The sequence below is a fragment of the Ambystoma mexicanum genome, chromosome 4q (genome assembly GCF_040938575.1).
Source record: "Ambystoma mexicanum isolate Mex_15411 chromosome 4q, UKY_AmexF1_1, whole genome shotgun sequence".
Classification (NCBI taxonomy): domain Eukaryota; kingdom Metazoa; phylum Chordata; class Amphibia; order Caudata; family Ambystomatidae; genus Ambystoma; species Ambystoma mexicanum.
In genome coordinates this window covers 1,254,309,968-1,254,322,761 of record NC_090928.1, presented here as the reverse complement: position 1 = coordinate 1,254,322,761, position 12,794 = coordinate 1,254,309,968, and the positions used below count along the sequence as shown (strand labels likewise).

At 56.2% G+C, this 12,794-nt stretch overlaps 1 protein-coding gene across 2 annotated transcripts in view; it reads right to left on the bottom strand.

Moving 5' to 3' along the window:
* Nucleotides 1-12,794, bottom strand: part of LOC138468335 (uncharacterized) — a 419,279-nt gene that overhangs the window by 87,187 nt on the left and 319,298 nt on the right. The gene's annotated exons all lie outside the window — the stretch shown is intronic.

Genomic DNA, 12,794 nt, shown 5'->3' with positions numbered 1-12,794 from the left:
AAGCGCCCGTTCCAACATCTCGGGTTCCCAGGGTGCTAATAGTGTTAAGCACCCGTTCCAACATCCCGGGTTCCCAGGGTGCTAATAGTGTTAAGCACCCGGTCCAACACCCCGGGTTCCCAGGGTACTCCTAGAGTTAAGCACCTGGTCCAACACCCCGGGTTCGCAGGGTGCTCCTAGAGTTAAGCACCCGTTCCAACATCCCAGGTTCCCAGGGTGCTAATAGTGTTAAGCACCCGTTCCAACACATTGGGTTCCCAGGGTGCTCCTAGTGTTAAGCACCCGGTCTAACACTCCAGGTTCCCAGGGGGCTAATAGTGGTAAGCACCCGCTCCAACACTCCAGGTTCCCACGGGGCTAATAGTGGTTAGCACCTGAACCAAGACCCTGGGTTCCCATGGTGCTAATAGTGTTAAGCACCCGTTCCAACATCCCGGGTTCCCAGGGTGCTAATAGTGTTAAGCACCCGGTCCAACACCCCGGGTTCCCAGAGTACTCCTAGTGTTAAGCACCCGTTCCAACACCCCGGGTTCCCAGGGTGGTAATAGTGTTAGGCACCCGGTCCAACACCCCGGGTTCCCAGGGTGCTAATAGTGTTAAGCACCCGGTCCAACACCCCGGCTTCCCAGGGTGCTCCTAGTGTTAAGCACCCATTCCAAAACCCTGGGTTCCCAGGGTGCTAATAGTGCCAAGCACCCGGTTCAACACCCCGGGTTCCCAGGGTGCTCCTAGTGTTAAGCACCCGTACCAACACCTCGGGTTCCCAGGGTGCTCCTAGTGTTAATCACCTGGTCCAACACCCCAGGTTCCCAGGGTGCTAATAGTGTTAAGCACCCGTTCCAACACCCCGGGTTCCCAGGGTGCTCCTAGTGTTAAGCACCCATTCCAACACCCCGGGTTCCCAGGGTGCTCCTAGTGTTAAGCACCCGTTCCAACATCCCGGGTTCCGAGGGTCCTAATAGTATTAAGCAACCGTTCCAACACCCCGGGTTCCCAGGGTACTCCCACTGTTAAGCACCCAGTCCAATACCCCGGGCTCCCAGGGTCCTCCTAGTGTTAAGCACCCGTTCCAACACCCCGGGTTCCCAGGGTGCTCCTAGTGTTAAGCACCTGGTCCAACACCCCGGGTTCCCAGGGTGCTAACAGTGTTAAGCACCCATTCCAACACCCCAGGTTCCCAGGGTGCTCCTAGTGTTAAGCACCCGTTCCAACAGCCCGGGTTCCCAGGGTGCTCCTAGTGTTAAGCACCCGGTCCAACACCCCAGGTTCCCAGGGTGCTAACAGTGTTAAGCACCCATTCCAACAACCCAGGTTCCCAGGGTGCTCCTAGTGTTAAGCACCCGTTCCAACACCCCGGGTTCCCAGGGTGCTAATAGTGTTAAGCATCTGGTCCAACACCCCGGGTTCCAAGGGTGCTCCTAGTGTTAAGCACCCGTTCCAACGTCCTGTATTTCCAGGGTGCTAATAGTTATAAGCACCCGGTCCAACACCCCGAGTTCCCAGGGTGCTCCTACTGTTAAGCACGAATTCCAACACCCCGGATTCCCAGTGTGCCCCTAGTGTTAAGCACCCATACCAACACCCTGGGTTCCGAGGGGGCTCTTAGTGTTAAGCACCCGCTCCAACAGCCCGGGTTCTCAGGGTGCTCCTAGTGTTAAGCACCCGAACCAATACACCGGTTTCCCAGGGTGCTCCTAGTGTTAAGCACCCGCTCCAACAGCCCGGGTTCCCAGGGTGCCCCTAGTGTTAAGCACCCGCTCCATCACCCCGGGTTCCCTGGGTGCTAACAGTGTTAAGGGCTGGTTCCATCATCCCGGGTTCCCAGGGTGCTAATAGTGGTAAGCACCCGCTCCAACACCCCGGGTTCCCAGGGTGCTAATAGTGTTAAGCGCCCGTTCAAACATCTCAGGATCCCAGGGTGCTAATAGTGTTAAGAACCCGGTCCAACACCCAGGGTTCCCAGGGTACTCCTAGTGTTAAGCACCCGTTCCAACACCCCGGGTTCCCAAGGAGCTCCTAGAGTTAAGCACCCGTTCCAACAGTCTGGGTTCCCAGGATGCTCAGAGTATTAAGCACCCATTCCAACACTCCATGTTCCCAGGGGGCTAATGGTGGTAAGCACCCGCTCCAACACCCCGGGTTCACAGGGTGCTAATATTGTTAAGCGCCCGTTCCAACATCCCGGGTTCCCAGGGTGCTAATAGTGTTAAGCACCCGTTCCAACATCCCGGGTTCCCAGGGTGCTAATAGTGTTAAGCACCCGGTCCAACACCCCGGGTTCCCAGGGTACTCCTAGTGTTAAGCACCCGTTCCAACACCCCGGGTTCCCAGGGAGCTCCTAGAGTTAAGCACCTGCTCCAACAGCCCGGGTTCCTAAGGTGCTCCTAGAGTTAAGCACCTGCTCCAACAGCCCGGGTTCCCAAGGTGCTAATAGTGTTAAGCACCCGTTCCAACATCCCAGGTTCCTAGGGTGCTAATAGTGTTAAGAAGCCGGTCCAACACCCCGGGGTCCTAGGGAGCTCCTAGAGTTAAGCACCATCTCCATCAGCCCGGGTTCCCAAGGTGCTAATAGTGTTAAGCACCCGTTCCAACATCCCGGGTTCCCAGGGTGCTAATAGTGTTAAGCACCCGGTCCAACACCCCGGGTTCCCAGGGTACTCCTAGTGTTAAGCACCCGTTCCAACACCTCGGGTTCCCAGGGTGCTCCTAGTGTTAAGCACCCGTTCCAACACTCCAGGTTCCCAGGGGGCTAATAGTGTTAAGCAGCCGGTCCAACACCCCGGGTTCCCAGGGAGCTCCTAGAGTTAAGCACCTGCTCCAACAGCCCGGGTTCCCAAGGTGCTAATAGTGTTAAGCACCCGTTCCAACATCCCGGGTTCCCAGGGTGCTAATAGTGTTAAGCACCCGGTCCAACACCCCAGGTTCCCAGGGTACTCCTAGTGTTAAGCACCCGTTCCAACACCTCAGGTTCCCAGGGTGCTCCTAGTGTTAAGCACCTGGTCCAACACTCCAGGTTCCCAGGGGGCTAATAGTGGTAAGCACCCGCTCCAACACCCCGGGTTCCCAGGGTGCTAATAGTGTTAAGCGCCCGTTCCAACATCCTGGGTTCCCAGGGTGCTAATAGTGGTAAGCACCCGCTCCAAAACCTCGGGTTCCCAGGGTGCTAATAGTGTTAAGCGCCCGTTCCAAAATCCCAGGTTCCCAGGGTGCTACTAGTGTTAAGCACCCGGTCCAACACCCCAGGTTCCCAGGGAGCTCCTAGAGTTAAGCGCCTGCTCCAACAGCCCGGGTTCCCAAGGTGCTAATAGTGTTAAGCACCCATTCCAACATCCCAGGTTCCCAAAGTGCTAATAGTGTTAAGCACCCGGTCCAACACCCCGGGTTCCCAGGGTACTCCTAGTGTTAAGCACCCGCTCAAACACCTCGGGTTCCCAGGGTGCTCCTAGTGTTAAGCACCCGGTCCAACAGCCCGGGTTCCCAGGGTGCTCCTAGTGTTAAGCACCCGTACCAACACCCCGGGTTCCCAGGGTGCTCCTAGTGTTAAGCACCCGCTCCAACATCCCGGGTTCCCAGGGTGCTAATAGTGTGAGGCACCCTGTCCAACACCCCGGCTTCCCAGGGTGCTCCTAGTGTTAAGCACCCTGTCCAACATCCCGGGTTCCCAGGGTGCTAATAGTGCCAAGCACCCGGTTCAACACCCCGGGTTCCCAGGGTGCTCCTAGTGTTAAGCACCCGTACCAACACCTCGGGTTCCCAGGGTGCTCCTAGTGTTAATCACCTGGTCCAACACCCCAGGTTCCCAGGGTGCTAATAGTGTTAAGCACCCGTTCCAACACCCCGGGTTCCCAGGGTGCTCCTAGTGTTAAGCACCCATTCCAACACCCCGGGTTCCCAGGGTGCTCGTAGTGTTAAGCACCCGTTCCAACATCCCGGGTTCCGAGGGTCCTAATAGTATTAAGCAACCGTTCCAACACCCCGGGTTCCCAGGGTACTCCCACTGTTAAGCACCCAGTCCAATACCCCGGGCTCCCAGGATCCTCCTAGTGTTAAGCACCCGTTCCAACACCCCGGGTTCCCAGGGTGCTCCTAGTGTTAAGCACCCGGTCCAACACCCCGGGTTCCCAGGGTGCTAACAGTGTTAAGCACCCATTGCAACACCCCAGGTTCCCAGGGTGCTCCTAGTGTTAAGCACCCGTTCCAACAGCCTGGGTTCCCAGGGTGCTCCTAGTGTTAAGCACCCGGTCCAACACCCCAGGTTCCCAGGGTGCTAACAGTGTTAAGCACCCATTCCAACAACCCAGGTTCCCAGGGTGCTCCTAGTGTTAAGCACCCGTTCCAACACCCCGGGTTCCCAGGGTGCTAATAGTGTTAAGCATCTGGTCCAACACCCCGGGTTCCAAGGGTGCTCCTAGTGTTAAGCACCCGTTCCAACGTCCTGTATTTCCAGGGTGCTAATAGTGATAAGCACCCGGTCCAACACCCCGAGTTCCCAGGGTGCTCCTACTGTTAAGCACGAATTCCAACACCCCGGATTCCCAGTGTGCCCCTAGTGTTAAGCACCCATACCAACACCCTGGGTTCCGAGGGGGCTCTTAGTGTTAAGCACCCGCTCCAACAGCCCGGGTTCTCAGGGTGCTCCTAGTGTTAAGCACCCGAACCAATACACCGGTTTCCCAGGGTGCTCCTAGTGTTAAGCACCCGCTCCAACAGCCCGGGTTCCCAAGGTGCCCCTAGTGTTAAGCACCCGCTCCATCACCCCGGGTTCCCTGGGTGCTAACAGTGTTAAGGGCTGGTTCCATCATCCCGGGTTCCCAGGGTGCTAATAGTGGTAAGCACCCGCTCCAACACCCCGGGTTCCCAGGGTGCTAATAGTGTTAAGCGCCCGTTCCAACATCCCAGGATCCCAGGGTGCTAATAGTGTTAAGAACCCGGTCCAACACCCAGGGTTCCCAGGGTACTCCTAGTGTTAAGCACCCGTTCCAACAGTCTGGGTTCCCAGGATGCTCAGAGTATTAAGCACCCATTCCAACACTCCATGTTCCCAGGGGGCTAATGGTGGTAAGCACCCGCTCCAACACCCCGGGTTCACAGGGTGCTAATATTGTTAAGCGCCCGTTCCAACATCCCGGGTTCCCAGGGTGCTAATAGTGTTAAGCACCCGTTCCAACATCCCGGGTTCCCAGGGAGCTCCTAGAGTTAAGCACCTGGTCCAACACCCCGGGGTCCCAGGGAGCTCCTAGAGTTAAGCACCATCTCCATCAGCCCGGGTTCCCAAGGTGCTAATAGTGTTAAGCACCCGTTCCAACATCCCGGGTTCCCAGGGTGCTAATAGTGTTAAGCACCCGGTCCAACACCCCGGGTTCCCAGGGTACTCCTAGTGTTAAGCACCCGTTCCAACACCTCGGGTTCCCAGGGTGCTCCTAGTGTTAAGCACCCGTTCCAACACTCCAGGTTCCCAGGGGGCTAATAGTGTTAAGCAGCCGGTCCAACACCCCGGGTTCCCAGGGAGCTCCTAGAGTTAAGCACCTGCTCCAACAGCCCGGGTTCCCAAGGTGCTAATAGTGTTAAGCACCCGTTCCAACATCCCGGGTTCCCAGGGTGCTAATAGTGTTAAGCACCCGGTCCAACACCCCAGGTTCCCAGGGTACTCCTAGTGTTAAGCACCCGTTCCAACACCTCAGGTTCCCAGGGTGCTCCTAGTGTTAAGCACCTGGTCCAACACTCCAGGTTCCCAGGGGGCTAATAGTGGTAAGCACCCGCTCCAACACCCCGGGTTCCCAGGGTGCTAATAGTGTTAAGCGCCCGTTCCAACATCCTGGGTTCCCAGGGTGCTAATAGTGGTAAGCACCCGCTCCAAAACCTCGGGTTCCCAGGGTGCTAATAGTGTTAAGCGCCCGTTCCAAAATCCCAGGTTCCCAGGGTGCTACTAGTGTTAAGCACCCGGTCCAACACCCCAGGTTCCCAGGGAGCTCCTAGAGTTAAGCGCCTGCTCCAACAGCCCGGGTTCCCAAGGTGCTAATAGTGTTAAGCACCCATTCCAACATCCCAGGTTCCCAAAGTGCTAATAGTGTTAAGCACCCGGTCCAACACCCCGGGTTCCCAGGGTACTCCTAGTGTTAAGCACCCGGTCCAACAGCCCGGGTTCCCAGGGTGCTCCTAGTGTTAAGCACCCGTACCAACACCCCGGGTTCCCAGGGTGCTCCTAGTGTTAAGCACCCGCTCCAACATCCCGGGTTCCCAGGGTGCTAATAGTGTGAGGCACCCTGTCCAACACCCCGGCTTCCCAGGGTGCTCCTAGTGTTAAGCACCCATTCCAAAACCCTGGGTTCCCAGGGTGCTAATAGTGCCAAGCACCCGGTTCAACACCCCGGGTTCCCAGGGTGCTCCTAGTGTTAAGCACCCGTACCAACACCTCGGGTTCCCAGGGTGCTCCTAGTGTTAATCACCTGGTCCAACACCCCAGGTTCCCAGGGTGCTAATAGTGTTAAGCACCCGTTCCAACACCCCGGGTTCCCAGGGTGCTCCTAGTGTTAAGCACCCATTCCAACACCCCGGGTTCCCAGGGTGCTCCTAGTGTTAAGCACCCGTTCCAACATCCCGGGTTCCGAGGGTCCTAATAGTATTAAGCAACCGTTCCAACACCCCGGGTTCCCAGGGTACTCCCACTGTTAAGCACCCAGTCCAATACCCCGGGCTCCCAGGGTCCTCCTAGTGTTCAGCACCCGTTCCAACACCCCGGGTTCCCAGGGTGCTCCTAGTGTTAAGCACCCGGTCCAACACCCCGGGTTCCCAGGGTGCTAACAGTGTTAAGCACCCATTCCAACACCCCAGGTTCCCAGGGTGCTCCTAGTGTTAAGCACCCGTTCCAACAGCCCGGGTTCCCAGGGTGCTCCTAGTGTTAAGCACCCGGTCCAACACCCCAGGTTCCCAGGGTGCTAACAGTGTTAAGCACCCATTCCAACAACCCAGGTTCCCAGGGTGCTCCTAGTGTTAAGCACCCGTTCCAACACCCCGGGTTTCCAGGGTGCTAATAGTGTTAAGCATCTGGTCCAACACCCCGGGTTCCAAGGGTGCTCCTAGTGTTAAGCACCCGTTCCAACGTCCTGTATTTCCAGGGTGCTAATAGTGATAAGCACCCGGTCCAACACCCCGAGTTCCCAGGGTGCTCCTACTGTTAAGCACGAATTGCAACACCCCGGATTCCCAGTGTGCCCCTAGTGTTAAGCACCCATACCAACACCCTGGGTTCCGAGGGGGCTCTTAGTGTTAAGCACCCGCTCCAACAGCCCGGGTTCTCAGGGTGCTCCTAGTGTTAAGCACCCGAACCAATACACCGGTTTCCCAGGGTGCTCCTAGTGTTAAGCACCCGCTCCAACAGCCCGGGTTCCCAGGGTGCCCCTAGTGTTAAGCACCCGCTCCATCACCCCGGGTTCCCTGGGTGCTAACAGTGTTAAGGGCTGGTTCCATCATCCCGGGTTCCCAGGGTGCTAATAGTGGTAAGCACCCGCTCCAACACCCCGGGTTCCCAGGGTGCTAATAGTGTTAAGCGCCCGTTCCAACATCCCAGGATCCCAGGGTGCTAATAGTGTTAAGAACCCGGTCCAACACCCAGGGTTCCCAGGGTACTCCTAGTGTTAAGCACCCGTTCCAACACCCCGGGTTCCCAAGGAGCTCCTAGAGTTAAGCACCCGTTCCAACAGTCTGGGTTCCCAGGATGCTCAGAGTGTTAAGCACCCATTCCAACACTCCATGTTCCCAGGGGGCTAATGGTGGTAAGCACCCGCTCCAACACCCCGGGTTCACAGGGTGCTAATATTGTTAAGCGCCCGTTCCAACATCCCGGGTTCCCAGGGTGCTAATAGTGTTAAGCACCCATTCCAACATCCCAGGTTCCCAGGGTGCTAATAGTGTTAAGCACCCGGTCCAACACCCCGGGTTCCCAGGGTACTCCTAGTGTTAAGCACCCGTTCCAACACCCCGGGTTCCCAGGGTGCTCCTAGTGTTAAGCACCCGTTCCAACACTCCAGGTTCCCAGGGGGCTAATAGTGTTAAGCACCTGGTCCAACACCCCGGGTTCCTAAGGTGCTCCTAGAGTTAAGCACCTGCTCCAACAGCCCGGGTTCCCAAGGTGCTAATAGTGTTAAGCACCCGTTCCAACATCCCAGGTTCCTAGGGTGCTAATAGTGTTAAGAAGCCGGTCCAACACCCCGGGGTCCCAGGGAGCTCCTAGAGTTAAGCACCATCTCCATCAGCCCGGGTTCCCAAGGTGCTAATAGTGTTAAGCACCCGTTCCAACATCCCGGGTTCCCAGGGTGCTAATAGTGTTAAGCACCCGGTCCAACACCCCGGGTTCCCAGGGTACTCCTAGTGTTAAGCACCCGTTCCAACACCTCGGGTTCCCAGGGTGCTCCTAGTGTTAAGCACCCGTTCCAACACTCCAGGTTCCCAGGGGGCTAATAGTGTTAAGCAGCCGGTCCAACACCCCGGGTTCCCAGGGAGCTCCTAGAGTTAAGCACCTGCTCCAACAGCCCGGGTTCCCAAGGTGCTAATAGTGTTAAGCACCCGTTCCAACATCCCGGGTTCCCAGGGTGCTAATAGTGTTAAGCACCCGGTCCAACACCCCAGGTTCCCAGGGTACTCCTAGTGTTAAGCACCCGTTCCAACACCTCAGGTTCCCAGGGTGCTCCTAGTGTTAAGCACCTGGTCCAACACTCCAGGTTCCCAGGGGGCTAATAGTGGTAAGCACCCGCTCCAACACCCCGGGTTCCCAGGGTGCTAATAGTGTTAAGCGCCCGTTCCAACATCCTGGGTTCCCAGGGTGCTAATAGTGGTAAGCACCCGCTCCAAAACCTCGGGTTCCCAGGGTGCTAATAGTGTTAAGCGCCCGTTCCAAAATCCCAGGTTCCCAGGGTGCTACTAGTGTTAAGCACCCGGTCCAACACCCCAGGTTCCCAGGGAGCTCCTAGAGTTAAGCGCCTGCTCCAACAGCCCGGGTTCCCAAGGTGCTAATAGTGTTAAGCACCCATTCCAACATCCCAGGTTCCCAAAGTGCTAATAGTGTTAAGCACCCGGTCCAACACCCCGGGTTCCCAGGGTACTCCTAGTGTTAAGCACCCGCTCAAACACCTCGGGTTCCCAGGGTGCTCCTAGTGTTAAGCACCCGGTCCAACAGCCCGGGTTCCCAGGGTGCTCCTAGTGTTAAGCACCCGTACCAACACCCCGGGTTCCCAGGGTGCTCCTAGTGTTAAGCACCCGCTCCAACATCCCGGGTTCCCAGGGTGCTAATAGTGTGAGGCACCCTGTCCAACACCCCAGGTTCCCAGGGTACTCCTAGTGTTAAGCACCCGTTCCAACACCTCGGGTTCCCAGGGTGCTCCTAGTGTTAAGCGCCCGCTCTAACAGCCCAGGTTCCCAGGGTGCTCCTAGTGTTAAGCACCCTTACCAACACCCCAGGTTCCCAGGGTACTCCAAGTGTTAAGCACCCGCTCCAACAGCCTGGGTTCCCAGGGTGCTCCTAGTGTTAAGTACCCGTTCCAATACTCCAGGTTCCCAGGGGGCTAATAGTGGTAAGCACCTGCTCTAACACCCCGGGTTCCCAGGGTGCTCCTAGTGTTAAGCACCCGGTCCAACACCCCAGGTTCCCAGGGTGCTAACAGTGTTAAGCACCCATTCCAACAACCCAGGTTCCCAGGGTGCTAATAGTGTTAAGCACCTGGTCCAACAACCCGGGTTCCCAGGGTGCTCCTAGAGTTAAGCACCTACTCCAACAGCCCGGGGTCCCAAGGTGCTAATAGTGTTAAGCACCCGGTCCAACACCCGGGTTCCCAGGGTACTACTAGTGTTAAGCACCTGCTCCAACAGCCCGAGTTCCCAGGGTGCTAATAGTGTTAAGCACCCGTTCCAACACCCCGGGTTCCCAGGGTACTCCTAGTGTTAAGCACCCGTTCCAACACCCCGGGTTCCCAGGGTACTCCTAGTGTTAAGCACCCGTTCCAACACCCCGGGTTCCCGGGGTGCTCCTGGCACCTGCTCCAACAGCCCAGCCCGGGTTCACAGGGAGATCCTAGTGTTAAGCACCCGTTCCAACACTCCGGGTTCCCAGGGTGCTCCTAGAGTTAAGCACCCGTTCCAAGGGCTGTAGCGGGTGTAAACGGCGTGTAAAGGGTGAAGAGGAGAGGCCGGATGTGGATCCCTGGCCCCGCGTGGTGTAGCTGTGCACATCAGATTGCAATAGGAGGGGCCGGGGCTCCTTCTTTACTAATTTTCCACTGCTCCACTGCACAGTCACATGACCATTTGGACTCCATCTGTACCAAGCGCTGTTTTACGCGTGGGAAATTGTGGCCGTGAATCTGTTGCCTTTAGGGAAATCTCCGATTTCGAGATGATGAACCACTTCCTAGTTGTGGCCACTAGGTGGCAGTGTTGCGAAAGCAATGTTACTTTGAAGGGGCCACTGAGGGCGTAGAAGCGGCATTACGTTTATATTGCAGGATTTGCCCATCTGAGTACCACTGCGGCTGTGGGTAATGGGGAAAAATGAAGGATTTACCGACACTTTATCACCAGTTTCCCCTCACTAAATCCTGGCTCTCCCCTAACCCCTTCCTCTAAATGGAGTACCATTTAAATGGGTGATAATAGTGACCGTTATTACAGCGCCTAGAAGTGGGAGGAGTCTAGCATGCAGCGCTGTATAAGAACGCAATATTATGTACTGGGGGTATAGCCTTATTCCAGTATTGAGAAGGTCCTTCGTGTTTCTGACCGGGCACTCGGGTAAAGAGACTGCGCCGAGACTCAAGGAAAGGCGGGGCGCCAGAGGGAGGGCTGTTTCAGCTGGGGGGGCGGCCCCAGGTTAATCACTCTCATCCTTTTCTAGAGGTGCTGAAGATGAACAATCGGCACGCGCGACCACCAGCACAGTGGTCGCGTGGCGCGGAGACTCGAGCGTGCCCACACCTGGGCTGTGTCTGCGGTGGGAAGATGAGGGGGTTGGGGTAAGCGGGAGCAGGTATCACCCTGAAAGAGGTTTCTCGGGGAAAGCAGCGGGGTACGGCTCTCTTGGTTCATGGTGTGAGGCTTTTAGTCGCCCTCCTAGTTGGAACGAGGGGGAGTGCAGAACATGTGCGGTGTTGGGCTGAGATGCCAATTGAGGTTAGCAGATTTAGTGCTACCTTTGTGTGTGCTATGGGGTGGTGTGATATGCAGCACTAGGTGTCACAAGGCATCATTATCAGTTTGCCGGTCTGGCATTAACGTGCCAGTAATCCCGTTTACAGGCACGTTTCTGGACCGGCAAACTTGGAGGGGGGGGTGGCGATTTACCTCCAGCCAAGAGTTAGAGGTACCTCAGACACCCCACAGGCAAAAAACAGCTGCTATTACCGGCACCCGTATTACCAGCAATCTCTCTGGACTCCATGGAATGGGGATTTACCTGCCATTGCCGGCACTGGTAATATGCCGGTAATTCCGGCATATCAGGTGCCGGTAACGGTAGATCCGTTTGCCGGTATCCCACCAGAAGTACAGGCAGGCTACTGGCCAACAGATAATGAGGGCCGATGTCTCTGGGGGCATGGGTTCGTTTAGGCTCAAGCCTCACAGTAAATGTCGCTCTCTCGTGTTTAGACGGGAAACATTAACATATCTAAATGTCTGACACCTTAGGGTGCCTCTAGCAGGGGTCTACAACCTTTTGTTCCCTGGAGGTTTTAGATTAGAACTCCCATGATCCCACACCACTGACTATCATGGCCAGGGCTGAGCATGGGCAGTGCCAGCCACTGGCATACGCCCTCGCACTTTGAGGCAGAAGGCAGCGTTCTCTGTGACGGTTCCATGTCATTTCATCGCGGGATGTTTTTTTGCTGTGATTTTTTTGAAGGGGTTCCCCTGCCCCCCGCCCCCAAGCCCCACATTTTGTAAAAAATTTGATGGGTTTTTCCGAGAAAAAAAATCGCGGTTAAAAAACCCCATGAAAAAACATCCCGCAACGAAAGGACGTTGTATCCCTGTGACACCCAGCCTGGAGCTCGAATGGTAAAGTTTCTTACTGGGGGTGGGAGGGAGCAGATTTCCATGGAAACAATCATTAACATGGCATCAGCAGGAAATGCACAGAGGACACAAGCCTGCGCAGGCGATGCCAATCGACCCCCTTATCCAGAAGCAAAAGGTATATCTGCAGGGCGCAGCATTTAGATGGGCCATGACCCCAGTGAGTAGCATCACTTTGTGAAACTAAATACTCTCTGAATTGTGGATCGAACTGGCCAAAGGAAGACATAATAGGTATACAGCCTCTTGGGTGAGCTTAGACGAAGGGGGTTTGGTTGACAGGGCAGTGGAATAATGGCCCCACTCGTGACCAGCTTTCCAAACAGTCATCCAGCCTCTCCAAAGTTTTGAGACCGGCTTTGCCCCTGGGGCTGATGGTACTTGTAGTCCAAAACATCTGGAGAGCCAAAGGTTGCAGAATCCTGTTCTTTGGGACACCCGCTGCCTTCTTTCCTCTCTCTCACTCTGGCCGCCCACCCTGAGACCTCTTCCTGCTCCTTCCTGTGAGGCTAAGAACCTTGGTGTCATTTTCGACTCCACCCTCTGCTTCTCTCCTCACGTCTCTAAGAAGTCAAACTACCAGCTGCACCTCCTCAGAGGTATTCTTCCTTTCCTCTCCTTCCCCCAGAAGCTCACTGTCCCCAGAGCTCTGGTTCTCTCTCGGCTGGACTTCTGCAACAGCCTCTTTCTAAATCTTCCTGCCTCTACTCTCCGCCCTCGGCAACTTATCC